This window comes from Vicugna pacos, unplaced genomic scaffold (assembly GCF_048564905.1).
Source record: "Vicugna pacos unplaced genomic scaffold, VicPac4 scaffold_195, whole genome shotgun sequence".
In the NCBI taxonomy this organism is placed as follows: Eukaryota; Metazoa; Chordata; class Mammalia; order Artiodactyla; family Camelidae; genus Vicugna; species Vicugna pacos.
The window spans coordinates 141059-169042 of NW_027328874.1; the positions used below are offsets into that span (position 1 = coordinate 141059).

Sequence of the window (27984 nt, forward strand, 5' to 3'; positions counted from 1 at the left end):
CTCCGAAACCAACAGGAACCATGAAATAACTTTTGGAAACATGGAATAACCCCCAACCTTGGATACACTTGTGCATGTGGTGCCCTGTATCCCAATGACACCTACTGGCCAATGTTGGCATTTCAAGGGGTAACATCCCTCTCTAGGAAAATACAAGAGGAAACAAACCAAATATATACATTTAGGTTTGAATCCAAAAGCACCTAGAGGCATTCTAGCTAGGAGAATCCTGCTGCAGTTATGCTAGTCTATTGAGAACCAGGTGTTTTTCTATCAGTGTTGAGAACGCTTAATCATCCGATCCTGTAGTTTAAAGCCATTTAACGCAACCAAGTCTGCACCCCCATGATATAGTGCCCCCGGGGGCTTGACTCAAGTGAAAGACGATCCACATAAGCTGTGTCTTTAATGTCATTGGCGACTTTTACAGTTCAGTTCACTTTCTGACTTGTACTATTTACCTTCACTGTCTTGAAAAACTGAAACCTAATACAGATTCATGTTCAGTCAAAGATTCCCCTCATTTACCACACTCCCTTCACCCCAGGGAAGACATAAACACAACATTTGCTGAATCTAGCGGAAGGACATCGTTTCTAGGTGTGAGCTAAGTATTCAATTTTATCTATTTCAGCCGAGACTATTTGACCTTGAAGGTGTTCACTGTTGTTCACAGAGAGTGAAGCTGGAGGAACTCTGATTCTAGGAGGGGCTTGCTCTTCTCGTAATGGCTTCATTGCAGCTCAGGTACTGATCCTTCAAAATGGATGCCTGAGTGGAGGGGAGGCAAGGGCAAGTGCTCACTAGCTAGGCCCAAACCTGGGAAAAGGCTTACCTGGGCTTGTTGAATTTTGGTCTGAATGGCTTGGGAATGCCCCTTGGGACGTGTGGATTCTCACGACCTCTTCCAAGAACAGGAGCGTTTTGATCATCTCTGCCATTTCTTCTCCTTCAGACGTCAGGGACCTTCGACCCGTTATTGGAGAAGAGAATTGAGGAACTTCCTCAAGTCCACGTTGGCACTCCGTATGTTTCTGCCTGTATCAGTGAGTTTCAATATGTCTCATGAATGTCTTTTGAGCCTGGTATCCTCTACAGCTGTCTCCACGCCAGTATTCTCCATTGTAGCAGAACATCTCTCATCCATGTGTTCGCATCTCTCCTCAATCCGTGCAGCCAGCTTACCGGCCAGCTTCTCTTCGTGTCTCCCCTAAAGTCGACTTCACCAGGACTGGGCAAGTCTGAAAGTACCTCGGAGCCTGACCAGTAAGCTGATGACAGGCAGATCTTCCACTGTCTGCCCTTTCAGGTTCTGGAAACTGACCTGTGACCTCAGGTCTTTGGGCAGCAGCAGTATCTCGAACTTACACAGCTTCCCGGACCAAAGACCTAAGCCAAGCTCCACAGAGGGCGGCAGCCCCTCCATCACACTGATCCACCCACAGAACTCTGCCCGGTTACCTAGGATCCAACAGCCACAACAAGCCTCGCGGTACACACCAACATTCCACCTGGAATCCAACCGTTAACTGCCATCCCCAATGGCTGCTGCATCTTGTCAGTGTTGGGGGAGGGGCTGCATCCGACGAGAGGTTCCTAAGGTAAATGTGATTCTACCCACTAGCGTCCCATGGGCCTTTCTTCTTCCCTCTTTCCTTTTGTTCAGAGCTCTATGCACCGTACCAATGGAGGGAAGTGTGTCCCTTTTCAGTTGATGGTTTCACACGTCTTTAAACTTTCTAACAGTTCACAGTACACAGGGACCCACTAAAGGAGACTTATGTTCCTATAATATCCGTACACCCGGAATACATATGCGTCGCCTGATTTCTGCTGAAACACCCACACTCTCAGGACATGGATCCATTGGATTCATGGGGGCTGAAATTCCAAGAAATGAAACCAACCCCAATGTGCACTTTGCTGTCGGTCTCTTTTGCACTTAGTACACTTTGGCAGAGCTACTTGCCTTTGTTATAGGCTTCTTACATTTCTTCTCTACGTAGCCTAGAATATGGCATTCCTTCATCCTGTTGGAAGACATACAAGTCTACATCACGGACTAGGAATCCATTTGATTCCAAATCGGCATTAGTGTTAGGTCACGATATGCTCTTATGAATCAAAATTTACGAATATGAATGCACGCTTCTGATTTCCGAATACAAGTGTGCTGAGTACATGCAAGCCACGATACTGGGTCGATGCGTTCTGAATGACCCTTGACCTCACCTTGAGTATTTTCTTTTGAATAATCATGGTTCCCTTTGTCTATGTCAGCCAACCATACCATTTTGGTGCTTGTTTGTTGGTTTGATTCTTTGTTGGTCTTCTTCTCGCTTGTTTTGCAAACACGTCAGGCCATGCATCTCTCCTTTCGCTTCAAACAGAGTCAAATAAGCTGATTCACTTAAGAGAGTGCTTCCAATCACCTATGATTTCCTGCTTCCCTCTCCCATCTTTAGGGTTTTGATGTCCTCCTTAAGTTCTTCTTCTTTCTTCTCTGCCACACATGCTCTTCTTGCATTTCCAATAATGGTTTCTTCTTTCCATTCCATCTTGCTGCTTTTCTATTCAGGGGAGTTTTCTCAACCTTTCTTTTAGAAAAACTTTTGAACTGCTGAATTCTTTTAAGATTTGCCGGTCTGTAGAATTCTCTAGCTCTGCCGTTATTTGAAATGGTGTTCATGTGGCATAGGCTACCCTAGGTGGCAGCATTTGGCCATTCAGGATATGGTCTGTGTCCTGGCACTCCTCCCTGTCCTGCAATATTGCTGCCGAGATATCAGCTGAAACCCCTCTGGAGGTTTCCTTGTGACTATGTTGTTTCCTCCAGGTGCATTTTAAATCACTCGGATATTCGTGAACTTTGTTGATTTGAATCATACAGCTGCTGGTAGGTCTATTGGGATTCCACCTCCTTCGGATGCTGTGTAATTCCTGAATTCGCATAGATGATTCTTTCTTGGCTTTCAGCAAGTTTCAGTCTGATTTTTCTACAGATAAATTTTCAGACACTTTTTGTTACTTTATCTCTTGCTTTTCCATCTGGGACTCATGATTTCTATTCTTTCATGCCCTGTCTTAACCCAGGGTTCAACTGCAATGTTTTCATTTGTTTGCACTTGCTTTCCTATGTCTGCTTCTGACCGAGGTTTTTCTCTTCCCCTGTCTTCACAGTCATTCACGCGTCCCTCTGCATTATCTAGTCTGCTAAGGACTGAATTTTAGCCCTGATATTATCACAACCATTGAGTTTCCTGATATTTTTGGCTCGTGTTGAGACTTTCTCTTCCCCTTTTCTGGTATTCTGCCTTTTGTGATTCTGAGACACTGGTGTTCTTCAGTGTTTTCCTGACCTTCATTTTCAACACTTGTTCTGGATAGCGTTTTGCAGACTAGTTGTTTGAAAGCTTATCTTTTGCGCCTTCAATATCTTTGGAACTGAAAATGGTACTTCCTGTTTCTTTTACTGTTCTTCTTCATCTCTACTGGTCAGGTAATATCAGGTATCTAATGTAGACTTCTAGGGCTTTGTTAATTGAAAAATTTAGACTCTTGTCTCTACGCAATTCCATGGGATTTCTGTGAGGACAATTTCTCCTAGGCATTGATGCCATAACCTGTACCTGTGTGTGTTGTTTGGTATATCTCCAATTGCTGGTGTTGCATTAGTTGTGATGAACAACCCATTCTACTTCGATTAGCATAACTTCATTTTGATTATACTTATCTCACACTTCTGAAAGTGCACAGGACACTTCCTCTTGTGGAAATGAAGCTTCTAAAAGTTCTCAGCTCTGCATTCTTCTCTATGTCATTTTGGAGTGTTTCCAAAACAGCAAACTGAGAGTGCTCTTCTGCTTTTTATTGCCACGGGAATGTCCCAATGAAATGAGTTCTTTCCAGAGCTTCTCTGTCTACAGAAACACCTGTGGAAGCATATCTATGGATGTCACATATCAGGGCCTGCTGGAATGATCCCGCAGACCTTCCTTGTTGTCCTAGGTGCCGTACCGTGCCGGTGCCATCCAAAATGTAGCATCCGCTTTTGGGAGATAGTGCTGAAGGGAATGCTTCCTCTTCTCACGCTGTGGACTTGGACCACTCTCCCTTGTCCTCTCATCCTTGTGGCACGGGTGCACGAAGGCAACCACAGAGTTGTTGCGCATCCTGTGACTCAAACCAAACCATAATCCCAGCCCAGGTTATGAATGTAGCATATCCTAAGGCTTTTCATTCTGATTTCAAATTCAAGGCCCCCTGGATCCCTCAGACCAGATGCACGATATCTCTGATTCAGCCCCACACGTGCTCTATTGGCAAAATGCCCAATTGGTCCCTGGTCCTGCAGATGTACTGGGTGTGGCCATGGGACATATCGGTAATCGCAACCGCGCGACCAGTGTGGTTGATTTATTATTGGTACACAGTTCGGTTTGCTCTCTTGATTCGACCCACCACATCCCACAACGCACTCCAGATCCCTGAGACTCAGCGTGTGCCATCATCCGTAGCTCTATGCCTCACTGACCATTGCCTCTGCTACCTCAAATTTGGCAGCTGGGATCTTGGTCTCAGAATTAACTGTGGGGATATTTTGCGCTGGTTTCTTTGAGTTCTCTCAGCCAAGCATCTGCTGTGCACTCTTGTAAATCTCAGCACATCACCTTCAAACCCATGTCTCCTGTCCGCTTGAGAGTGTGCGTCCAAGTTAAACAGAGTTTCACCCTTGTTGCTCCATCACCAGGGGTCCGAACCTGCACTGGTTTCCATTCCCTGCTTTGCATTCTCCTGCTTCCAGGTGTCCTGAGGCCTCATCCTGTCTTTGGGAGTAACAGACCTCTCTTCGGCCAGTGTCCTATGCTAAGGGCTGGGTGAGTGGATGTTTCCATTGCTCTGTACATGGGAGCGAGTGAGTGCAGGTTGCACTTCTTCTCTGCCAACTGGGCATCGATGAATCAACACTATCCAGATACATTTCACAGAAATGTGATATTTGCTTAGCTCTTAGTTTCTATACAGCCGTGGTGGGAGGGATTGTCCGAAGACAACTATTTTGACATTGTGTTGATATCCCATTTGCAGTCTTTAAGAAGTTTAACAGAACTCATTTACATGTTTTGGGAGTTATACGAAAATGGAGTTATTTTTTGAAACACACTAAATCGACCTAGAAGCCAGACTTGTCAATTTTGGTAACATTGTGTCAGCTCTACGGAAAAGCTAGACAGATAGAATGCAAACTAGCAGTCCAAACTGTTCAAGGGGTCATGTCAGCTCTTTAAGGTTGAAGCCTCCGAAACCAACAGGAACCATGAAATAACTTTTGGAAACATGGAATAACCCCCAACCTTGGATACACTTGTGCATGTGGTGCCCTGTATCCCAATGACACCTACTGGCCAATGTTGGCATTTCAAGGGGTAACATCCCTCTCTAGGAAAATACAAGAGGAAACAAACCAAATATATACATTTAGGTTTGAATCCAAAAGCACCTAGAGGCATTCTAGCTAGGAGAATCCTGCTGCAGTTATGCTAGTCTATTGAGAACCAGGTGTTTTTCTATCAGTGTTGAGAACGCTTAATCATCCGATCCTGTAGTTTAAAGCCATTTAACGCAACCAAGTCTGCACCCCCATGATATAGTGCCCCCGGGGGCTTGACTCAAGTGAAAGACGATCCACATAAGCTGTGTCTTTAATGTCATTGGCGACTTTTACAGTTCAGTTCACTTTCTGACTTGTACTATTTACCTTCACTGTCTTGAAAAACTGAAACCTAATACAGATTCATGTTCAGTCAAAGATTCCCCTCATTTACCACACTCCCTTCACCCCAGGGAAGACATAAACACAACATTTGCTGAATCTAGCGGAAGGACATCGTTTCTAGGTGTGAGCTAAGTATTCAATTTTATCTATTTCAGCCGAGACTATTTGACCTTGAAGGTGTTCACTGTTGTTCACAGAGAGTGAAGCTGGAGGAACTCTGATTCTAGGAGGGGCTTGCTCTTCTCGTAATGGCTTCATTGCAGCTCAGGTACTGATCCTTCAAAATGGATGCCTGAGTGGAGGGGAGGCAAGGGCAAGTGCTCACTAGCTAGGCCCAAACCTGGGAAAAGGCTTACCTGGGCTTGTTGAATTTTGGTCTGAATGGCTTGGGAATGCCCCTTGGGACGTGTGGATTCTCACGACCTCTTCCAAGAACAGGAGCGTTTTGATCATCTCTGCCATTTCTTCTCCTTCAGACGTCAGGGACCTTGGACCCGTTATTGGAGAAGAGAATTGAGGAACTTCCTCAAGTCCACGTTGGCACTCCGTATGTTTCTGCCTGTATCAGTGAGTTTCAATATGTCTCATGAATGTCTTTTGAGCCTGGTATCCTCTACAGCTGTCTCCACGCCAGTATTCTCCATTGTAGCAGAACATCTCTCATCCATGTGTTCGCATCTCTCCTCAATCCGTGCAGCCAGCTTACCGGCCAGCTTCTCTTCGTGTCTCCCCTAAAGTCGACTTCACCAGGACTGGGCAAGTCTGAAAGTACCTCGGAGCCTGACCAGTAAGCTGATGACAGGCAGATCTTCCACTGTCTGCCCTTTCAGGTTCTGGAAACTGACCTGTGACCTCAGGTCTTTGGGCAGCAGCAGTATCTCGAACTTACACAGCTTCCCGGACCAAAGACCTAAGCCAAGCTCCACAGAGGGCGGCAGCCCCTCCATCACACTGATCCACCCACAGAACTCTGCCCGGTTACCTAGGATCCAACAGCCACAACAAGCCTCGCGGTACACACCAACATTCCACCTGGAATCCAACCGCTAACTGCCATCCCCAATGGCTGCTGCATCTTGTCAGTGTTGGGGGAGGGGCTGCATCCGACGAGAGGTTCCTAAGGTAAATGTGATTCTACCCACTAGCGTCCCATGGGCCTTTCTTCTTCCCTCTTTCCTTTTGTTCAGAGCTCTATGCACCGTACCAATGGAGGGAAGTGTGTCCCTTTTCAGTTGATGGTTTCACACGTCTTTAAACTTTCTAACAGTTCACAGTACACAGGGACCCACTAAAGGAGACTTATGTTCCTATAATATCCGTACACCCGGAATACATATGCGTCGCCTGATTTCTGCTGAAACACCCACACTCTCAGGACATGGATCCATTGGATTCATGGGGGCTGAAATTCCAAGAAATGAAACCAACCCCAATGTGCACTTTGCTGTCGGTCTCTTTTGCACTTAGTACACTTTGGCAGAGCTACTTGCCTTTGTTATAGGCTTCTTACATTTCTTCTCTACGTAGCCTAGAATATGGCATTCCTTCATCCTGTTGGAAGACATACAAGTCTACATCACGGACTAGGAATCCATTTGATTCCAAATCGGCATTAGTGTTAGGTCACGATATGCTCTTATGAATCAAAATTTACGAATATGAATGCACGCTTCTGATTTCCGAATACAAGTGTGCTGAGTACATGCAAGCCACGATACTGGGTCGATGCGTTCTGAATGACCCTTGACCTCACCTTGAGTATTTTCTTTTGAATAATCATGGTTCCCTTTGTATATGTCAGCCAACCATACCATTTTGGTGCTTGTTTGTTGGTTTGATTCTTTGTTGGTCTTCTTCTCGCTTGTTTTGCAAACACGTCAGGCCATGCATCTCTCCTTTCGCTTCAAACAGAGTCAAATAAGCTGATTCACTTAAGAGAGTGCTTCCAATCACCTATGATTTCCTGCTTCCCTCTCCCATCTTTAGGGTTTTGATGTCCTCCTTAAGTTCTTCTTCTTTCTTCTCTGCCACACATGCTCTTCTTGCATTTCCAATAATGGTTTCTTCTTTCCATTCCATCTTGCTGCTTTTCTATTCAGGGGAGTTTTCTCAACCTTTCTTTTAGAAAAACTTTTGAACTGCTGAATTCTTTTAAGATTTGCCGGTCTGTAGAATTCTCTAGCTCTGCCGTTATTTGAAATGGTGTTCATGTGGCATAGGCTACCCTAGGTGGCAGCATTTGGCCATTCAGGATATGGTCTGTGTCCTGGCACTCCTCCCTGTCCTGCAATATTGCTGCCGAGATATCAGCTGAAACCCCTCTGGAGGTTTCCTTGTGACTATGTTGTTTCCTCCAGGTGCATTTTAAATCACTCGGATATTCGTGAACTTTGTTGATTTGAATCATACAGCTGCTGGTAGGTCTATTGGGATTCCACCTCCTTCGGATGCTGTGTAATTCCTGAATTCGCATAGATGATTCTTTCTTGGCTTTCAGCAAGTTTCAGTCTGATTTTTCTACAGATAAATTTTCAGACACTTTTTGTTACTTTATCTCTTGCTTTTCCATCTGGGACTCATGATTTCTATTCTTTCATGCCCTGTCTTAACCCAGGGTTCAACTGCAATGTTTTCATTTGTTTGCACTTGCTTTCCTATGTCTGCTTCTGACCGAGGTTTTTCTCTTCCCCTGTCTTCACAGTCATTCACGCGTCCCTCTGCATTATCTAGTCTGCTAAGGACTGAATTTTAGCCCTGATATTATCACAACCATTGAGTTTCCTGATATTTTTGGCTCGTGTTGAGACTTTCTCTTCCCCTTTTCTGGTATTCTGCCTTTTGTGATTCTGAGACACTGGTGTTCTTCAGTGTTTTCCTGACCTTCATTTTCAACACTTGTTCTGGATAGCGTTTTGCAGACTAGTTGTTTGAAAGCTTATCTTTTGCGCCTTCAATATCTTTGGAACTGAAAATGGTACTTCCTGTTTCTTTTACTGTTCTTCTTCATCTCTACTGGTCAGGTAATATCAGGTATCTAATGTAGACTTCTAGGGCTTTGTTAATTGAAAAATTTAGACTCTTGTCTCTACGCAATTCCATGGGATTTCTGTGAGGACAATTTCTCCTAGGCATTGATGCCATAACCTGTACCTGTGTGTGTTGTTTGGTATATCTCCAATTGCTGGTGTTGCATTAGTTGTGATGAACAACCCATTCTACTTCGATTAGCATAACTTCATTTTGATTATACTTATCTCACACTTCTGAAAGTGCACAGGACACTTCCTCTTGTGGAAATGAAGCTTCTAAAAGTTCTCAGCTCTGCATTCTTCTCTATGTCATTTTGGAGTGTTTCCAAAACAGCAAACTGAGAGTGCTCTTCTGCTTTTTATTGCCACGGGAATGTCCCAATGAAATGAGTTCTTTCCAGAGCTTCTCTGTCTACAGAAACACCTGTGGAAGCATATCTATGGATGTCACATATCAGGGCCTGCTGGAATGATCCCGCAGACCTTCCTTGTTGTCCTAGGTGCCGTACCGTGCCGGTGCCATCCAAAATGTAGCATCGGCTTTTGGGAGATAGTGCTGAAGGGAATGCTTCCTCTTCTCACGCTGTGGACTTGGACCACTCTCCCTTGTCCTCTCATCCTTGTGGCACGGGTGCACGAAGGCAACCACAGAGTTGTTGCGCATCCTGTGACTCAAACCAAACCATAATCCCAGCCCAGGTTATGAATGTAGCATATCCTAAGGCTTTTCATTCTGATTTCAAATTCAAGGCCCCCTGGATCCCTCAGACCAGATGCACGATATCTCTGATTCAGCCCCACACGTGCTCTATTGGCAAAATGCCCAATTGGTCCCTGGTCCTGCAGATGTACTGGGTGTGGCCATGGGACATATCGGTAATCGCAACCGCGCGACCAGTGTGGTTGATTTATTATTGGTACACAGTTCGGTTTGCTCTCTTGATTCGACCCACCACATCCCACAACGCACTCCAGATCCCTGAGACTCAGCGTGTGCCATCATCCGTAGCTCTATGCCTCACTGACCATTGCCTCTGCTACCTCAAATTTGGCAGCTGGGATCTTGGTCTCAGAATTAACTGTGGGGATATTTTGCGCTGGTTTCTTTGAGTTCTCTCAGCCAAGCATCTGCTGTGCACTCTTGTAAATCTCAGCACATCACCTTCAAACCCATGTCTCCTGTCCGCTTGAGAGTGTGCGTCCAAGTTAAACAGAGTTTCACCCTTGTTGCTCCATCACCAGGGGTCCGAACCTGCACTGGTTTCCATTCCCTGCTTTGCATTCTCCTGCTTCCAGGTGTCCTGAGGCCTCATCCTGTCTTTGGGAGTAACAGACCTCTCTTCGGCCAGTGTCCTATGCTAAGGGCTGGGTGAGTGGATGTTTCCATTGCTCTGTACATGGGAGCGAGTGAGTGCAGGTTGCACTTCTTCTCTGCCAACTGGGCATCGATGAATCAACACTATCCAGATACATTTCACAGAAATGTGATATTTGCTTAGCTCTTAGTTTCTATACAGCCGTGGTGGGAGGGATTGTCCGAAGACAACTATTTTGACATTGTGTTGATATCCCATTTGCAGTCTTTAAGAAGTTTAACAGAACTCATTTACATGTTTTGGGAGTTATACGAAAATGGAGTTATTTTTTGAAACACACTAAATCGACCTAGAAGCCAGACTTGTCAATTTTGGTAACATTGTGTCAGCTCTACGGAAAAGCTAGACAGATAGAATGCAAACTAGCAGTCCAAACTGTTCAAGGGGTCATGTCAGCTCTTTAAGGTTGAAGCCTCCGAAACCAACAGGAACCATGAAATAACTTTTGGAAACATGGAATAACCCCCAACCTTGGATACACTTGTGCATGTGGTGCCCTGTATCCCAATGACACCTACTGGCCAATGTTGGCATTTCAAGGGGTAACATCCCTCTCTAGGAAAATACAAGAGGAAACAAACCAAATATATACATTTAGGTTTGAATCCAAAAGCACCTAGAGGCATTCTAGCTAGGAGAATCCTGCTGCAGTTATGCTAGTCTATTGAGAACCAGGTGTTTTTCTATCAGTGTTGAGAACGCTTAATCATCCGATCCTGTAGTTTAAAGCCATTTAACGCAACCAAGTCTGCACCCCCATGATATAGTGCCCCCGGGGGCTTGACTCAAGTGAAAGACGATCCACATAAGCTGTGTCTTTAATGTCATTGGCGACTTTTACAGTTCAGTTCACTTTCTGACTTGTACTATTTACCTTCACTGTCTTGAAAAACTGAAACCTAATACAGATTCATGTTCAGTCAAAGATTCCCCTCATTTACCACACTCCCTTCACCCCAGGGAAGACATAAACACAACATTTGCTGAATCTAGCGGAAGGACATCGTTTCTAGGTGTGAGCTAAGTATTCAATTTTATCTATTTCAGCCGAGACTATTTGACCTTGAAGGTGTTCACTGTTGTTCACAGAGAGTGAAGCTGGAGGAACTCTGATTCTAGGAGGGGCTTGCTCTTCTCGTAATGGCTTCATTGCAGCTCAGGTACTGATCCTTCAAAATGGATGCCTGAGTGGAGGGGAGGCAAGGGCAAGTGCTCACTAGCTAGGCCCAAACCTGGGAAAAGGCTTACCTGGGCTTGTTGAATTTTGGTCTGAATGGCTTGGGAATGCCCCTTGGGACGTGTGGATTCTCACGACCTCTTCCAAGAACAGGAGCGTTTTGATCATCTCTGCCATTTCTTCTCCTTCAGACGTCAGGGACCTTGGACCCGTTATTGGAGAAGAGAATTGAGGAACTTCCTCAAGTCCACGTTGGCACTCCGTATGTTTGTGCCTGTATCAGTGAGTTTCAATATGTCTCATGAATGTCTTTTGAGCCTGGTATCCTCTACAGCTGTCTCCACGCCAGTATTCTCCATTGTAGCAGAACATCTCTCATCCATGTGTTCGCATCTCTCCTCAATCCGTGCAGCCAGCTTACCGGCCAGCTTCTCTTCGTGTCTCCCCTAAAGTCGACTTCACCAGGACTGGGCAAGTCTGAAAGTACCTCGGAGCCTGACCAGTAAGCTGATGACAGGCAGATCTTCCACTGTCTGCCCTTTCAGGTTCTGGAAACTGACCTGTGACCTCAGGTCTTTGGGCAGCAGCAGTATCTCGAACTTACACAGCTTCCCGGACCAAAGACCTAAGCCAAGCTCCACAGAGGGCGGCAGCCCCTCCATCACACTGATCCACCCACAGAACTCTGCCCGGTTACCTAGGATCCAACAGCCACAACAAGCCTCGCGGTACACACCAACATTCCACCTGGAATCCAACCGTTAACTGCCATCCCCAATAGCTGCTGCATCTTGTCAGTGTTGGGGGAGGGGCTGCATCCGACGAGAGGTTCCTAAGGTAAATGTGATTCTACCCACTAGCGTCCCATGGGCCTTTCTTCTTCCCTCTTTCCTTTTGTTCAGAGCTCTATGCACCGTACCAATGGAGGGAAGTGTGTCCCTTTTCAGTTGATGGTTTCACACGTCTTTAAACTTTCTAACAGTTCACAGTACACAGGGACCCACTAAAGGAGACTTATGTTCCTATAATATCCGTACACCCGGAATACATATGCGTCGCCTGATTTCTGCTGAAACACCCACACTCTCAGGACATGGATCCATTGGATTCATGGGGGCTGAAATTCCAAGAAATGAAACCAACCCCAATGTGCACTTTGCTGTCGGTCTCTTTTGCACTTAGTACACTTTGGCAGAGCTACTTGCCTTTGTTATAGGCTTCTTACATTTCTTCTCTACGTAGCCTAGAATATGGCATTCCTTCATCCTGTTGGAAGACATACAAGTCTACATCACGGACTAGGAATCCATTTGATTCCAAATCGGCATTAGTGTTAGGTCACTATATGCTCTTATGAATCAAAATTTACGAATATGAATGCACGCTTCTGATTTCCGAATACAAGTGTGCTGAGTACATGCAAGCCACGATACTGGGTCGATGCGTTCTGAATGACCCTTGACCTCACCTTGAGTATTTTCTTTTGAATAATCATGGTTCCCTTTGTATATGTCAGCCAACCATACCATTTTGGTGCTTGTTTGTTGGTTTGATTCTTTGTTGGTCTTCTTCTCGCTTGTTTTGCAAACACGTCAGGCCATGCATCTCTCCTTTCGCTTCAAACAGAGTCAAATAAGCTGATTCACTTAAGAGAGTGCTTCCAATCACCTATGATTTCCTGCTTCCCTCTCCCATCTTTAGGGTTTTGATGTCCTCCTTAAGTTCTTCTTCTTTCTTCTCTGCCACACATGCTCTTCTTGCATTTCCAATAATGGTTTCTTCTTTCCATTCCATCTTGCTGCTTTTCTATTCAGGGGAGTTTTCTCAACCTTTCTTTTAGAAAAACTTTTGAACTGCTGAATTCTTTTAAGATTTGCCGGTCTGTAGAATTCTCTAGCTCTGCCGTTATTTGAAATGGTGTTCATGTGGCATAGGCTACCCTAGGTGGCAGCATTTGGCCATTCAGGATATGGTCTGTGTCCTGGCACTCCTCCCTGTCCTGCAATATTGCTGCCGAGATATCAGCTGAAACCCCTCTGGAGGTTTCCTTGTGACTATGTTGTTTCCTCCAGGTGCATTTTAAATCACTCGGATATTCGTGAACTTTGTTGATTTGAATCATACAGCTGCTGGTAGGTCTATTGGGATTCCACCTCCTTCGGATGCTGTGTAATTCCTGAATTCGCATAGATGATTCTTTCTTGGCTTTCAGCAAGTTTCAGTCTGATTTTTCTACAGATAAATTTTCAGACACTTTTTGTTACTTTATCTCTTGCTTTTCCATCTGGGACTCATGATTTCTATTCTTTCATGCCCTGTCTTAACCCAGGGTTCAACTGCAATGTTTTCATTTGTTTGCACTTGCTTTCCTATGTCTGCTTCTGACCGAGGTTTTTCTCTTCCCCTGTCTTCACAGTCATTCACGCGTCCCTCTGCATTATCTAGTCTGCTAAGGACTGAATTTTAGCCCTGATATTATCACAACCATTGAGTTTCCTGATATTTTTGGCTCGTGTTGAGACTTTCTCTTCCCCTTTTCTGGTATTCTGCCTTTTGTGATTCTGAGACACTGGTGTTCTTCAGTGTTTTCCTGACCTTCATTTTCAACACTTGTTCTGGATAGCGTTTTGCAGACTAGTTGTTTGAAAGCTTATCTTTTGCGCCTTCAATATCTTTGGAACTGAAAATGGTACTTCCTGTTTCTTTTACTGTTCTTCTTCATCTCTACTGGTCAGGTAATATCAGGTATCTAATGTAGACTTCTAGGGCTTTGTTAATTGAAAAATTTAGACTCTTGTCTCTACGCAATTCCATGGGATTTCTGTGAGGACAATTTCTCCTAGGCATTGATGCCATAACCTGTACCTGTGTGTGTTGTTTGGTATATCTCCAATTGCTGGTGTTGCATTAGTTGTGATGAACAACCCATTCTACTTCGATTAGCATAACTTCATTTTGATTATACTTATCTCACACTTCTGAAAGTGCACAGGACACTTCCTCTTGTGGAAATGAAGCTTCTAAAAGTTCTCAGCTCTGCATTCTTCTCTATGTCATTTTGGAGTGTTTCCAAAACAGCAAACTGAGAGTGCTCTTCTGCTTTTTATTGCCACGGGAATGTCCCAATGAAATGAGTTCTTTCCAGAGCTTCTCTGTCTACAGAAACACCTGTGGAAGCATATCTATGGATGTCACATATCAGGGCCTGCTGGAATGATCCCGCAGACCTTCCTTGTTGTCCTAGGTGCCGTACCGTGCCGGTGCCATCCAAAATGTAGCATCCGCTTTTGGGAGATAGTGCTGAAGGGAATGCTTCCTCTTCTCACGCTGTGGACTTGGACCACTCTCCCTTGTCCTCTCATCCTTGTGGCACGGGTGCACGAAGGCAACCACAGAGTTGTTGCGCATCCTGTGACTCAAACCAAACCATAATCCCAGCCCAGGTTATGAATGTAGCATATCCTAAGGCTTTTCATTCTGATTTCAAATTCAAGGCCCCCTGGATCCCTCAGACCAGATGCACGATATCTCTGATTCAGCCCCACACGTGCTCTATTGGCAAAATGCCCAATTGGTCCCTGGTCCTGCAGATGTACTGGGTGTGGCCATGGGACATATCGGTAATCGCAACCGCGCGACCAGTGTGGTTGATTTATTATTGGTACACAGTTCGGTTTGCTCTCTTGATTCGACCCACCACATCCCACAACGCACTCCAGATCCCTGAGACTCAGCGTGTGCCATCATCCGTAGCTCTATGCCTCACTGACCATTGCCTCTGCTACCTCAAATTTGGCAGCTGGGATCTTGGTCTCAGAATTAACTGTGGGGATATTTTGCGCTGGTTTCTTTGAGTTCTCTCAGCCAAGCATCTGCTGTGCACTCTTGTAAATCTCAGCACATCACCTTCAAACCCATGTCTCCTGTCCGCTTGAGAGTGTGCGTCCAAGTTAAACAGAGTTTCACCCTTGTTGCTCCATCACCAGGGGTCCGAACCTGCACTGGTTTCCATTCCCTGCTTTGCATTCTCCTGCTTCCAGGTGTCCTGAGGCCTCATCCTGTCTTTGGGAGTAACAGACCTCTCTTCGGCCAGTGTCCTATGCTAAGGGCTGGGTGAGTGGATGTTTCCATTGCTCTGTACATGGGAGCGAGTGAGTGCAGGTTGCACTTCTTCTCTGCCAACTGGGCATCGATGAATCAACACTATCCAGATACATTTCACAGAAATGTGATATTTGCTTAGCTCTTAGTTTCTATACAGCCGTGGTGGGAGGGATTGTCCGAAGACAACTATTTTGACATTGTGTTGATATCCCATTTGCAGTCTTTAAGAAGTTTAACAGAACTCATTTACATGTTTTGGGAGTTATACGAAAATGGAGTTATTTTTTGAAACACACTAAATCGACCTAGAAGCCAGACTTGTCAATTTTGGTAACATTGTGTCAGCTCTACGGAAAAGCTAGACAGATAGAATGCAAACTAGCAGTCCAAACTGTTCAAGGGGTCATGTCAGCTCTTTAAGGTTGAAGCCTCCGAAACCAACAGGAACCATGAAATAACTTTTGGAAACATGGAATAACCCCCAACCTTGGATACACTTGTGCATGTGGTGCCCTGTATCCCAATGACACCTACTGGCCAATGTTGGCATTTCAAGGGGTAACATCCCTCTCTAGGAAAATACAAGAGGAAACAAACCAAATATATACATTTAGGTTTGAATCCAAAAGCACCTAGAGGCATTCTAGCTAGGAGAATCCTGCTGCAGTTATGCTAGTCTATTGAGAACCAGGTGTTTTTCTATCAGTGTTGAGAACGCTTAATCATCCGATCCTGTAGTTTAAAGCCATTTAACGCAACCAAGTCTGCACCCCCATGATATAGTGCCCCCGGGGGCTTGACTCAAGTGAAAGACGATCCACATAAGCTGTGTCTTTAATGTCATTGGCGACTTTTACAGTTCAGTTCACTTTCTGACTTGTACTATTTACCTTCACTGTCTTGAAAAACTGAAACCTAATACAGATTCATGTTCAGTCAAAGATTCCCCTCATTTACCACACTCCCTTCACCCCAGGGAAGACATAAACACAACATTTGCTGAATCTAGCGGAAGGACATCGTTTCTAGGTGTGAGCTAAGTATTCAATTTTATCTATTTCAGCCGAGACTATTTGACCTTGAAGGTGTTCACTGTTGTTCACAGAGAGTGAAGCTGGAGGAACTCTGATTCTAGGAGGGGCTTGCTCTTCTCGTAATGGCTTCATTGCAGCTCAGGTACTGATCCTTCAAAATGGATGCCTGAGTGGAGGGGAGGCAAGGGCAAGTGCTCACTAGCTAGGCCCAAACCTGGGAAAAGGCTTACCTGGGCTTGTTGAATTTTGGTCTGAATGGCTTGGGAATGCCCCTTGGGACGTGTGGATTCTCACGACCTCTTCCAAGAACAGGAGCGTTTTGATCATCTCTGCCATTTCTTCTCCTTCAGACGTCAGGGACCTTGGACCCGTTATTGGAGAAGAGAATTGAGGAACTTCCTCAAGTCCACGTTGGCACTCCGTATGTTTCTGCCTGTATCAGTGAGTTTCAATATGTCTCATGAATGTCTTTTGAGCCTGGTATCCTCTACAGCTGTCTCCACGCCAGTATTCTCCATTGTAGCAGAACATCTCTCATCCATGTGTTCGCATCTCTCCTCAATCCGTGCAGCCAGCTTACCGGCCAGCTTCTCTTCGTGTCTCCCCTAAAGTCGACTTCACCAGGACTGGGCAAGTCTGAAAGTACCTCGGAGCCTGACCAGTAAGCTGATGACAGGCAGATCTTCCACTGTCTGCCCTTTCAGGTTCTGGAAACTGACCTGTGACCTCAGGTCTTTGGGCAGCAGCAGTATCTCGAACTTACACAGCTTCCCGGACCAAAGACCTAAGCCAAGCTCCACAGAGGGCGGCAGCCCCTCCATCACACTGATCCACCCACAGAACTCTGCCCGGTTACCTAGGATCCAACAGCCACAACAAGCCTCGCGGTAAACACCAACATTCCACCTGGAATCCAACCGCTAACTGCCATCCACAATGGCTGCTGCATCTTGTCAGTGTTGGGGGAGGGGCTGCATCCGACGAGAGGTTCCTAAGGTAAATGTGATTCTACCCACTAGCGTCCCATGGGCCTTTCTTCTTCCCTCTTTCCTTTTGTTCAGAGCTCTATGCACCGTACCAATGGAGGGAAGTGTGTCCCTTTTCAGTTGATGGTTTCACACGTCTTTAAACTTTCTAACAGTTCACAGTACACAGGGACCCACTAAAGGAGACTTATGTTCCTATAATATCCGTACACCCGGAATACATATGCGTCGCCTGATTTCTGCTGAAACACCCACACTCTCAGGACATGGATCCATTGGATTCATGGGGGCTGAAATTCCAAGAAATGAAACCAACCCCAATGTGCACTTTGCTGTCGGTCTCTTTTGCACTTAGTACACTTTGGCAGAGCTACTTGCCTTTGTTATAGGCTTCTTACATTTCTTCTCTACGTAGCCTAGAATATGGCATTCCTTCATCCTGTTGGAAGACATACAAGTCTACATCACGGACTAGGAATCCATTTGATTCCAAATCGGCATTAGTGTTAGGTCACGATATGCTCTTATGAATCAAAATTTACGAATATGAATGCACGCTTCTGATTTCCGAATACAAGTGTGCTGAGTACATGCAAGCCACGATACTGGGTCGATGCGTTCTGAATGACCCTTGACCTCACCTTGAGTATTTTCTTTTGAATAATCATGGTTCCCTTTGTATATGTCAGCCAACCATACCATTTTGGTGCTTGTTTGTTGGTTTGATTCTTTGTTGGTCTTCTTCTCGCTTGTTTTGCAAACACGTCAGGCCATGCATCTCTCCTTTCGCTTCAAACAGAGTCAAATAAGCTGATTCACTTAAGAGAGTGCTTCCAATCACCTATGATTTCCTGCTTCCCTCTCCCATCTTTAGGGTTTTGATGTCCTCCTTAAGTTCTTCTTCTTTCTTCTCTGCCACACATGCTCTTCTTGCATTTCCAATAATGGTTTCTTCTTTCCATTCCATCTTGCTGCTTTTCTATTCAGGGGAGTTTTCTCAACCTTTCTTTTAGAAAAACTTTTGAACTGCTGAATTCTTTTAAGATTTGCCGGTCTGTAGAATTCTCTAGCTCTGCCGTTATTTGAAATGGTGTTCATGTGGCATAGGCTACCCTAGGTGGCAGCATTTGGCCATTCAGGATATGGTCTGTGTCCTGGCACTCCTCCCTGTCCTGCAATATTGCTGCCGAGATATCAGCTGAAACCCCTCTGGAGGTTTCCTTGTGACTATGTTGTTTCCTCCAGGTGCATTTTAAATCACTCGGATATTCGTGAACTTTGTTGATTTGAATCATACAGCTGCTGGTAGGTCTATTGGGATTCCACCTCCTTCGGATGCTGTGTAATTCCTGAATTCGCATAGATGATTCTTTCTTGGCTTTCAGCAAGTTTCAGTCTGATTTTTCTACAGATAAATTTTCAGACACTTTTTGTTACTTTATCTCTTGCTTTTCCATCTGGGACTCATGATTTCTATTCTTTCATGCCCTGTCTTAACCCAGGGTTCAACTGCAATGTTTTCATTTGTTTGCACTTGCTTTCCTATGTCTGCTTCTGACCGAGGTTTTTCTCTTCCCCTGTCTTCACAGTCATTCACGCGTCCCTCTGCATTATCTAGTCTGCTAAGGACTGAATTTTAGCCCTGATATTATCACAACCATTGAGTTTCCTGATATTTTTGGCTCGTGTTGAGACTTTCTCTTCCCCTTTTCTGGTATTCTGCCTTTTGTGATTCTGAGACACTGGTGTTCTTCAGTGTTTTCCTGACCTTCATTTTCAACACTTGTTCTGGATAGCGTTTTGCAGACTAGTTGTTTGAAAGCTTATCTTTTGCGCCTTCAATATCTTTGGAACTGAAAATGGTACTTCCTGTTTCTTTTACTGTTCTTCTTCATCTCTACTGGTCAGGTAATATCAGGTATCTAATGTAGACTTCTAGGGCTTTGTTAATTGAAAAATTTAGACTCTTGTCTCTACGCAATTCCATGGGATTTCTGTGAGGACAATTTCTCCTAGGCATTGATGCCATAACCTGTACCTGTGTGTGTTGTTTGGTATATCTCCAATTGCTGGTGTTGCATTAGTTGTGATGAACAACCCATTCTACTTCGATTAGCATAACTTCATTTTGATTATACTTATCTCACACTTCTGAAAGTGCACAGGACACTTCCTCTTGTGGAAATGAAGCTTCTAAAAGTTCTCAGCTCTGCATTCTTCTCTATGTCATTTTGGAGTGTTTCCAAAACAGCAAACTGAGAGTGCTCTTCTGCTTTTTATTGCCACGGGAATGTCCCAATGAAATGAGTTCTTTCCAGAGCTTCTCTGTCTACAGAAACACCTGTGGAAGCATATCTATGGATGTCACATATCAGGGCCTGCTGGAATGATCCCGCAGACCTTCCTTGTTGTCCTAGGTGCCGTACCGTGCCGGTGCCATCCAAAATGTAGCATCCGCTTTTGGGAGATAGTGCTGAAGGGAATGCTTCCTCTTCTCACGCTGTGGACTTGGACCACTCTCCCTTGTCCTCTCATCCTTGTGGCACGGGTGCACGAAGGCAACCACAGAGTTGTTGCGCATCCTGTGACTCAAACCAAACCATAATCCCAGCCCAGGTTATGAATGTAGCATATCCTAAGGCTTTTCATTCTGATTTCAAATTCAAGGCCCCCTGGATCCCTCAGACCAGATGCACGATATCTCTGATTCAGCCCCACACGTGCTCTATTGGCAAAATGCCCAATTGGTCCCTGGTCCTGCAGATGTACTGGGTGTGGCCATGGGACATATCGGTAATCGCAACCGCGCGACCAGTGTGGTTGATTTATTATTGGTACACAGTTCGGTTTGCTCTCTTGATTCGACCCACCACATCCCACAACGCACTCCAGATCCCTGAGACTCAGCGTGTGCCATCATCCGTAGCTCTATGCCTCACTGACCATTGCCTCTGCTACCTCAAATTTGGCAGCTGGGATCTTGGTCTCAGAATTAACTGTGGGGATATTTTGCGCTGGTTTCTTTGAGTTCTCTCAGCCAAGCATCTGCTGTGCACTCTTGTAAATCTCAGCACATCACCTTCAAACCCATGTCTCCTGTCCGCTTGAGAGTGTGCGTCCAAGTTAAACAGAGTTTCACCCTTGTTGCTCCATCACCAGGGGTCCGAACCTGCACTGGTTTCCATTCCCTGCTTTGCATTCTCCTGCTTCCAGGTGTCCTGAGGCCTCATCCTGTCTTTGGGAGTAACAGACCTCTCTTGGGCCAGTGTCCTATGCTAAGGGCTGGGTGAGTGGATGTTTCCATTGCTCTGTACATGGGAGCGAGTGAGTGCAGGTTGCACTTCTTCTCTGCCAACTGGGCATCGATGAATCAACACTATCCAGATACATTTCACAGAAATGTGATATTTGCTTAGCTCTTAGATTCTATACAGCCGTGGTGGGAGGGATTGTCCGAAGACAACTATTTTGACATTGTGTTGATATCCCATTTGCAGTCTTTAAGAAGTTTAACAGAACTCATTTACATGTTTTGGGAGTTATACGAAAATGGAGTTATTTTTTGAAACACACTAAATCGACCTAGAAGCCAGACTTGTCAATTTTGGTAACATTGTGTCAGCTCTACGGAAAAGCTAGACAGATAGAATGCAAACTAGCAGTCCAAACTGTTCAAGGGGTCATGTCAGCTCTTTAAGGTTGAAGCCTCCGAAACCAACAGGAACCATGAAATAACTTTTGGAAACATGGAATAACCCCCAACCTTGGATACACTTTTGCATGTGGTGCCCTGTATCCCAATGACACCTACTGGCCAATGTTGGCATTTCAAGGGGTAACATCCCTCTCTAGGAAAATACAAGAGGAAACAAACCAAATATATACATTTAGGTTTGAATCCAAAAGCACCTAGAGGCATTCTAGCTAGGAGAATCCTGCTGCAGTTATGCTAGTCTATTGAGAACCAGGTGTTTTTCTATCAGTGTTGAGAACGCTTAATCATCTGATCCTGTAGTTTAAAGCCATTTAACGCATCCAAGTCTGCACCCCCATGATATAGTGCCCCCGGGGGCTTGACTCAAGTGATAGACGATCCACATAAGCTGTGTCTTTAATGTCATTGGCGACTTTTACAGTTCAGTTCACTTTCTGACTTGTACTATTTACCTTCACTGTCTTGAAAAACTGAAGCCTAATACAGATTCATGTTCAGTCAAAGATTCCCCTCACTTACCACACTCCCTTCACCCCAGGGAAGACATAAACACAACATTTGCTGAATCTAGCGGAAGGACATCGTTTCTAGGTGTGAGCTAAGTATTCAATTTTATCTATTTCAGCCGAGACTATTTGACCTTGAAGGTGTTCACTGTTGTTCACAGAGAGTGAAGCTGGAGGAACTCTGATTCTAGGAGGGGCTTGCTCTTCTCGTAATGGCTTCATTGCAGCTCAGGTACTGATCCTTCAAAATGGATGCCTGAGTGGAGGGGAGGCAAGGGCAAGTGCTCACTAGCTAGGCCCAAACCTGGGAAAAGGCTTACCTGGGCTTGTTGAATTTTGGTCTGAATGGCTTGGGAATGCCCCTTGGGACGTGTGGATTCTCACGACCTCTTCCAAGAACAGGAGCGTTTTGATCATCTCTGCCATTTCTTCTCCTTCAGACGTCAGGGACCTTGGACCCGTTATTGGAGAAGAGAATTGAGGAACTTCCTCAAGTCCACGTTGGCACTCCGTATGTTTCTGCCTGTATCAGTGAGTTTCAATATGTCTCATGAATGTCTTTTGAGCCTGGTATCCTCTACAGCTGTCTCCACGCCAGTATTCTCCATTGTAGCAGAACATCTCTCATCCATGTGTTCGCATCTCTCCTCAATCCGTGCAGCCAGCTTACCGGCCAGCTTCTCTTCGTGTCTCCCCTAAAGTCGACTTCACCAGGACTGGGCAAGTCTGAAAGTACCTCGGAGCCTGACCAGTAAGCTGATGACAGGCAGATCTTCCACTGTCTGCCCTTTCAGGTTCTGGAAACTGACCTGTGACCTCAGGTCTTTGGGCAGCAGCAGTATCTCGAACTTACACAGCTTCCCGGACCAAAGACCTAAGCCAAGCTCCACAGAGGGCGGCAGCCCCTCCATCACACTGATCCACCCACAGAACTCTGCCCGGTTACCTAGGATCCAACAGCCACAACAAGCCTCGCGGTACACACCAACATTCCACCTGGAATCCAACCGCTAACTGCCATCCCCAATGGCTGCTGCATCTTGTCAGTGTTGGGGGAGGGGCTGCATCCGACGAGAGGTTCCTAAGGTAAATGTGATTCTACCCACTAGCGTCCCATGGGCCTTTCTTCTTCCCTCTTTCCTTTTGTTCAGAGCTCTATGCACCGTACCAATGGAGGGAAGTGTGTCCCTTTTCAGTTGATGGTTTCACACGTCTTTAAACTTTCTAACAGTTCACAGTACACAGGGACCCACTAAAGGAGACTTATGTTCCTGTAATATCCGTACACCCGGAATACATATGCGTCGCCTGATTTCTGCTGAAACACCCACACTCTCAGGACATGGATCCATTGGATTCATGGGGGCTGAAATTCCAAGAAATGAAACCAACCCCAATGTGCACTTTGCTGTCGGTCTCTTTTGCACTTAGTACACTTTGGCAGAGCTACTTGCCTTTGTTATAGGCTTCTTACATTTCTTCTCTACGTAGCCTAGAATATGGCATTCCTTCATCCTGTTGGAAGACATACAAGTCTACATCACGGACTAGGAATCCATTTGATTCCAAATCGGCATTAGTGTTAGGTCACGATATGCTCTTATGAATCAAAATTTACGAATATGAATGCACGCTTCTGATTTCCGAATACAAGTGTGCTGAGTACATGCAAGCCACGATACTGGGTCGATGCGTTCTGAATGACCCTTGACCTCACCTTGAGTATTTTCTTTTGAATAATCATGGTTCCCTTTGTATATGTCAGCCAACCATACCATTTTGGTGCTTGTTTGTTGGTTTGATTCTTTGTTGGTCTTCTTCTCGCTTGTTTTGCAAACACGTCAGGCCATGCATCTCTCCTTTCGCTTCAAACAGAGTCAAATAAGCTGATTCACTTAAGAGAGTGCTTCCAATCACCTATGATTTCCTGCTTCCCTCTCCCATCTTTAGGGTTTTGATGTCCTCCTTAAGTTCTTCTTCTTTCTTCTCTGCCACACATGCTCTTCTTGCATTTCCAATAATGGTTTCTTCTTTCCATTCCATCTTGCTGCTTTTCTATTCAGGGGAGTTTTCTCAACCTTTCTTTTAGAAAAACTTTTGAACTGCTGAATTCTTTTAAGATTTGCCGGTCTGTAGAATTCTCTAGCTCTGCCGTTATTTGAAATGGTGTTCATGTGGCATAGGCTACCCTAGGTGGCAGCATTTGGCCATTCAGGATATGGTCTGTGTCCTGGCACTCCTCCCTGTCCTGCAATATTGCTGCCGAGATATCAGCTGAAACCCCTCTGGAGGTTTCCTTGTGACTATGTTGTTTCCTCCAGGTGCATTTTAAATCACTCGGATATTCGTGAACTTTGTTGATTTGAATCATACAGCTGCTGGTAGGTCTATTGGGATTCCACCTCCTTCGGATGCTGTGTAATTCCTGAATTCGCATAGATGATTCTTTCTTGGCTTTCAGCAAGTTTCAGTCTGATTTTTCTACAGATAAATTTTCAGACACTTTTTGTTACTTTATCTCTTGCTTTTCCATCTGGGACTCATGATTTCTATTCTTTCATGCCCTGTCTTAACCCAGGGTTCAACTGCAATGTTTTCATTTGTTTGCACTTGCTTTCCTATGTCTGCTTCTGACCGAGGTTTTTCTCTTCCCCTGTCTTCACAGTCATTCACGCGTCCCTCTGCATTATCTAGTCTGCTAAGGACTGAATTTTAGCCCTGATATTATCACAACCATTGAGTTTCCTGATATTTTTGGCTCGTGTTGAGACTTTCTCTTCCCCTTTTCTGGTATTCTGCCTTTTGTGATTCTGAGACACTGGTGTTCTTCAGTGTTTTCCTGACCTTCATTTTCAACACTTGTTCTGGATAGCGTTTTGCAGACTAGTTGTTTGAAAGCTTATCTTTTGCGCCTTCAATATCTTTGGAACTGAAAATGGTACTTCCTGTTTCTTTTACTGTTCTTCTTCATCTCTACTGGTCAGGTAATATCAGGTATCTAATGTAGACTTCTAGGGCTTTGTTAATTGAAAAATTTAGACTCTTGTCTCTACGCAATTCCATGGGATTTCTGTGAGGACAATTTCTCCTAGGCATTGATGCCATAACCTGTACCTGTGTGTGTTGTTTGGTATATCTCCAATTGCTGGTGTTGCATTAGTTGTGATGAACAACCCATTCTACTTCGATTAGCATAACTTCATTTTGATTATACTTATCTCACACTTCTGAAAGTGCACAGGACACTTCCTCTTGTGGAAATGAAGCTTCTAAAAGTTCTCAGCTCTGCATTCTTCTCTATGTCATTTTGGAGTGTTTCCAAAACAGCAAACTGAGAGTGCTCTTCTGCTTTTTATTGCCACGGGAATGTCCCAATGAAATGAGTTCTTTCCAGAGCTTCTCTGTCTACAGAAACACCTGTGGAAGCATATCTATGGATGTCACATATCAGGGCCTGCTGGAATGATCCCGCAGACCTTCCTTGTTGTCCTAGGTGCCGTACCGTGCCGGTGCCATCCAAAATGTAGCATCCGCTTTTGGGAGATAGTGCTGAAGGGAATGCTTCCTCTTCTCACGCTGTGGACTTGGACCACTCTCCCTTGTCCTCTCATCCTTGTGGCACGGGTGCACGAAGGCAACCACAGAGTTGTTGCGCATCCTGTGACTCAAACCAAACCATAATCCCAGCCCAGGTTATGAATGTAGCATATCCTAAGGCTTTTCATTCTGATTTCAAATTCAAGGCCCCCTGGATCCCTCAGACCAGATGCACGATATCTCTGATTCAGCCCCACACGTGCTCTATTGGCAAAATGCCCTATTGGTCCCTGGTCCTGCAGATGTACTGGGTGTGGCCATGGGACATATCGGTAATCGCAACCGCGCGACCAGTGTGGTTGATTTATTATTGGTACACAGTTCGGTTTGCTCTCTTGATTCGACCCACCACATCCCACAACGCACTCCAGATCCCTGAGACTCAGCGTGTGCCATCATCCGTAGCTCTATGCCTCACTGACCATTGCCTCTGCTACCTCAAATTTGGCAGCTGGGATCTTGGTCTCAGAATTAACTGTGGGGATATTTTGCGCTGGTTTCTTTGAGTTCTCTCAGCCAAGCATCTGCTGTGCACTCTTGTAAATCTCAGCACATCACCTTCAAACCCATGTCTCCTGTCCGCTTGAGAGTGTGCGTCCAAGTTAAACAGAGTTTCACCCTTGTTGCTCCATCACCAGGGGTCCGAACCTGCACTGGTTTCCATTCCCTGCTTTGCATTCTCCTGCTTCCAGGTGTCCTGAGGCCTCATCCTGTCTTTGGGAGTAACAGACCTCTCTTCGGCCAGTGTCCTATGCTAAGGGCTGGGTGAGTGGATGTTTCCATTGCTCTGTACATGGGAGCGAGTGAGTGCAGGTTGCACTTCTTCTCTGCCAACTGGGCATCGATGAATCAACACTATCCAGATACATTTCACAGAAATGTGATATTTGCTTAGCTCTTAGTTTCTATACAGCCGTGGTGGGAGGGATTGTCCGAAGACAACTATTTTGACATTGTGTTGATATCCCATTTGCAGTCTTTAAGAAGTTTAACAGAACTCATTTACATGTTTTGGGAGTTATACGAAAATGGAGTTATTTTTTGAAACACACTAAATCGACCTAGAAGCCAGACTTGTCAATTTTGGTAACATTGTGTCAGCTCTACGGAAAAGCTAGACAGATAGAATGCAAACTAGCAGTCCAAACTGTTCAAGGGGTCATGTCAGCTCTTTAAGGTTGAAGCCTCCGAAACCAACAGGAACCATGAAATAACTTTTGGAAACATGGAATAACCCCCAACCTTGGATACACTTGTGCATGTGGTGCCCTGTATCCCAATGACACCTACTGGCCAATGTTGGCATTTCAAGGGGTAACATCCCTCTCTAGGAAAATACAAGAGGAAACAAACCAAATATATACATTTAGGTTTGAATCCAAAAGCACCTAGAGGCATTCTAGCTAGGAGAATCCTGCTGCAGTTATGCTAGTCTATTGAGAACCAGGTGTTTTTCTATCAGTGTTGAGAACGCTTAATCATCTGATCCTGTAGTTTAAAGCCATTTAACGCATCCAAGTCTGCACCCCCATGATATAGTGCCCCCGGGGGCTTGACTCAAGTGATAGACGATCCACATAAGCTGTGTCTTTAATGTCATTGACGACTTTTACAGTTCAGTTCACTTTCTGACTTGTACTATTTACCTTCACTGTCTTGAAAAACTGAAGCCTAATACAGATTCATGTTCAGTCAAAGATTCCCCTCACTTACCACACTCCCTTCACCCCAGGGAAGACATAAACACAACATTTGCTGAATCTAGCGGAAGGACATCGTTTCTAGGTGTGAGCTAAGTATTCAATTTTATCTATTTCAGCCGAGACTATTTGACCTTGAAGGTGTTCACTGTTGTTCACAGAGAGTGAAGCTGGAGGAACTCTGATTCTAGGAGGGGCTTGCTCTTCTCGTAATGGCTTCATTGCAGCTCAGGTACTGATCCTTCAAAATGGATGCCTGAGTGGAGGGGAGGCAAGGGCAAGTGCTCACTAGCTAGGCCCAAACCTGGGAAAAGGCTTACCTGGGCTTGTTGAATTTTGGTCTGAATGGCTTGGGAATGCCCCTTGGGACGTGTGGATTCTCACGACCTCTTCCAAGAACAGGAGCGTTTTGATCATCTCTGCCATTTCTTCTCCTTCAGACGTCAGGGACCTTGGACCCGTTATTGGAGAAGAGAATTGAGGAACTTCCTCAAGTCCACGTTGGCACTCCGTATGTTTCTGCCTGTATCAGTGAGTTTCAATATGTCTCATGAATGTCTTTTGAGCCTGGTATCCTCTACAGCTGTCTCCACGCCAGTATTCTCCATTGTAGCAGAACATCTCTCATCCATGTGTTCGCATCTCTCCTCAATCCGTGCAGCCAGCTTACCGGCCAGCTTCTCTTCGTGTCTCCCCTAAAGTCGACTTCACCAGGACTGGGCAAGTCTGAAAGTACCTCGGAGCCTGACCAGTAAGCTGATGACAGGCAGATCTTCCACTGTCTGCCCTTTCAGGTTCTGGAAACTGACCTGTGACCTCAGGTCTTTGGGCAGCAGCAGTATCTCGAACTTACACAGCTTCCCGGACCAAAGACCTAAGCCAAGCTCCACAGAGGGCGGCAGCCCCTCCATCACACTGATCCACCCACAGAACTCTGCCCGGTTACCTAGGATCCAACAGCCACAACAAGCCTCGCGGTACACA

The 27984-nt window shown here is 45.2% G+C and overlaps 4 long non-coding RNA genes across 9 annotated transcripts; all 4 read left to right on the top strand.

The window, feature by feature from the left end:
- Positions 1-4759: 4759 nt before the first annotated feature.
- On the top strand, positions 4760-6679 carry LOC140695293 (uncharacterized). 3 transcript variants are annotated; one of them, XR_012070987.1, is made up of 4 exons: positions 4760-4877; positions 5932-6044; positions 6253-6343; positions 6474-6679. It is a non-coding gene; the product is annotated as an uncharacterized lncRNA (long non-coding RNA). The 3 variants fall into 3 exon arrangements; XR_012070986.1 differs by lacking the exon at positions 4760-4877 and having other exon boundaries at positions 5836-6044; XR_012070988.1 differs by lacking the exon at positions 4760-4877 and having other exon boundaries at positions 5836-6044; positions 6426-6643.
- Positions 6680-15313: 8634 nt separating this feature from the next.
- On the top strand, positions 15314-17270 carry LOC140695295 (uncharacterized). 3 transcript variants are annotated; one of them, XR_012070993.1, is made up of 4 exons: positions 15314-15471; positions 16526-16638; positions 16847-16937; positions 17068-17270. It is a non-coding gene; the product is annotated as an uncharacterized lncRNA (long non-coding RNA). The 3 variants fall into 3 exon arrangements; XR_012070991.1 differs by lacking the exon at positions 15314-15471 and having other exon boundaries at positions 16430-16638; XR_012070992.1 differs by lacking the exon at positions 15314-15471 and having other exon boundaries at positions 16430-16638; positions 17020-17237.
- LOC140695291 (uncharacterized) lies at positions 17263-22569 on the top strand. The gene is made up of 5 exons (XR_012070983.1): positions 17263-17492; positions 20696-20768; positions 21865-21935; positions 22144-22234; positions 22365-22569. It is a non-coding gene; the product is annotated as an uncharacterized lncRNA (long non-coding RNA).
- Positions 22570-25907: 3338 nt separating this feature from the next.
- On the top strand, positions 25908-27867 carry LOC140695296 (uncharacterized). 2 transcript variants are annotated; one of them, XR_012070995.1, is made up of 4 exons: positions 25908-26065; positions 27120-27232; positions 27441-27531; positions 27662-27867. It is a non-coding gene; the product is annotated as an uncharacterized lncRNA (long non-coding RNA). The 2 variants fall into 2 exon arrangements; XR_012070994.1 differs by lacking the exon at positions 25908-26065 and having other exon boundaries at positions 27024-27232.
- The last annotated feature ends 117 nt before the right edge of the window (positions 27868-27984 follow it).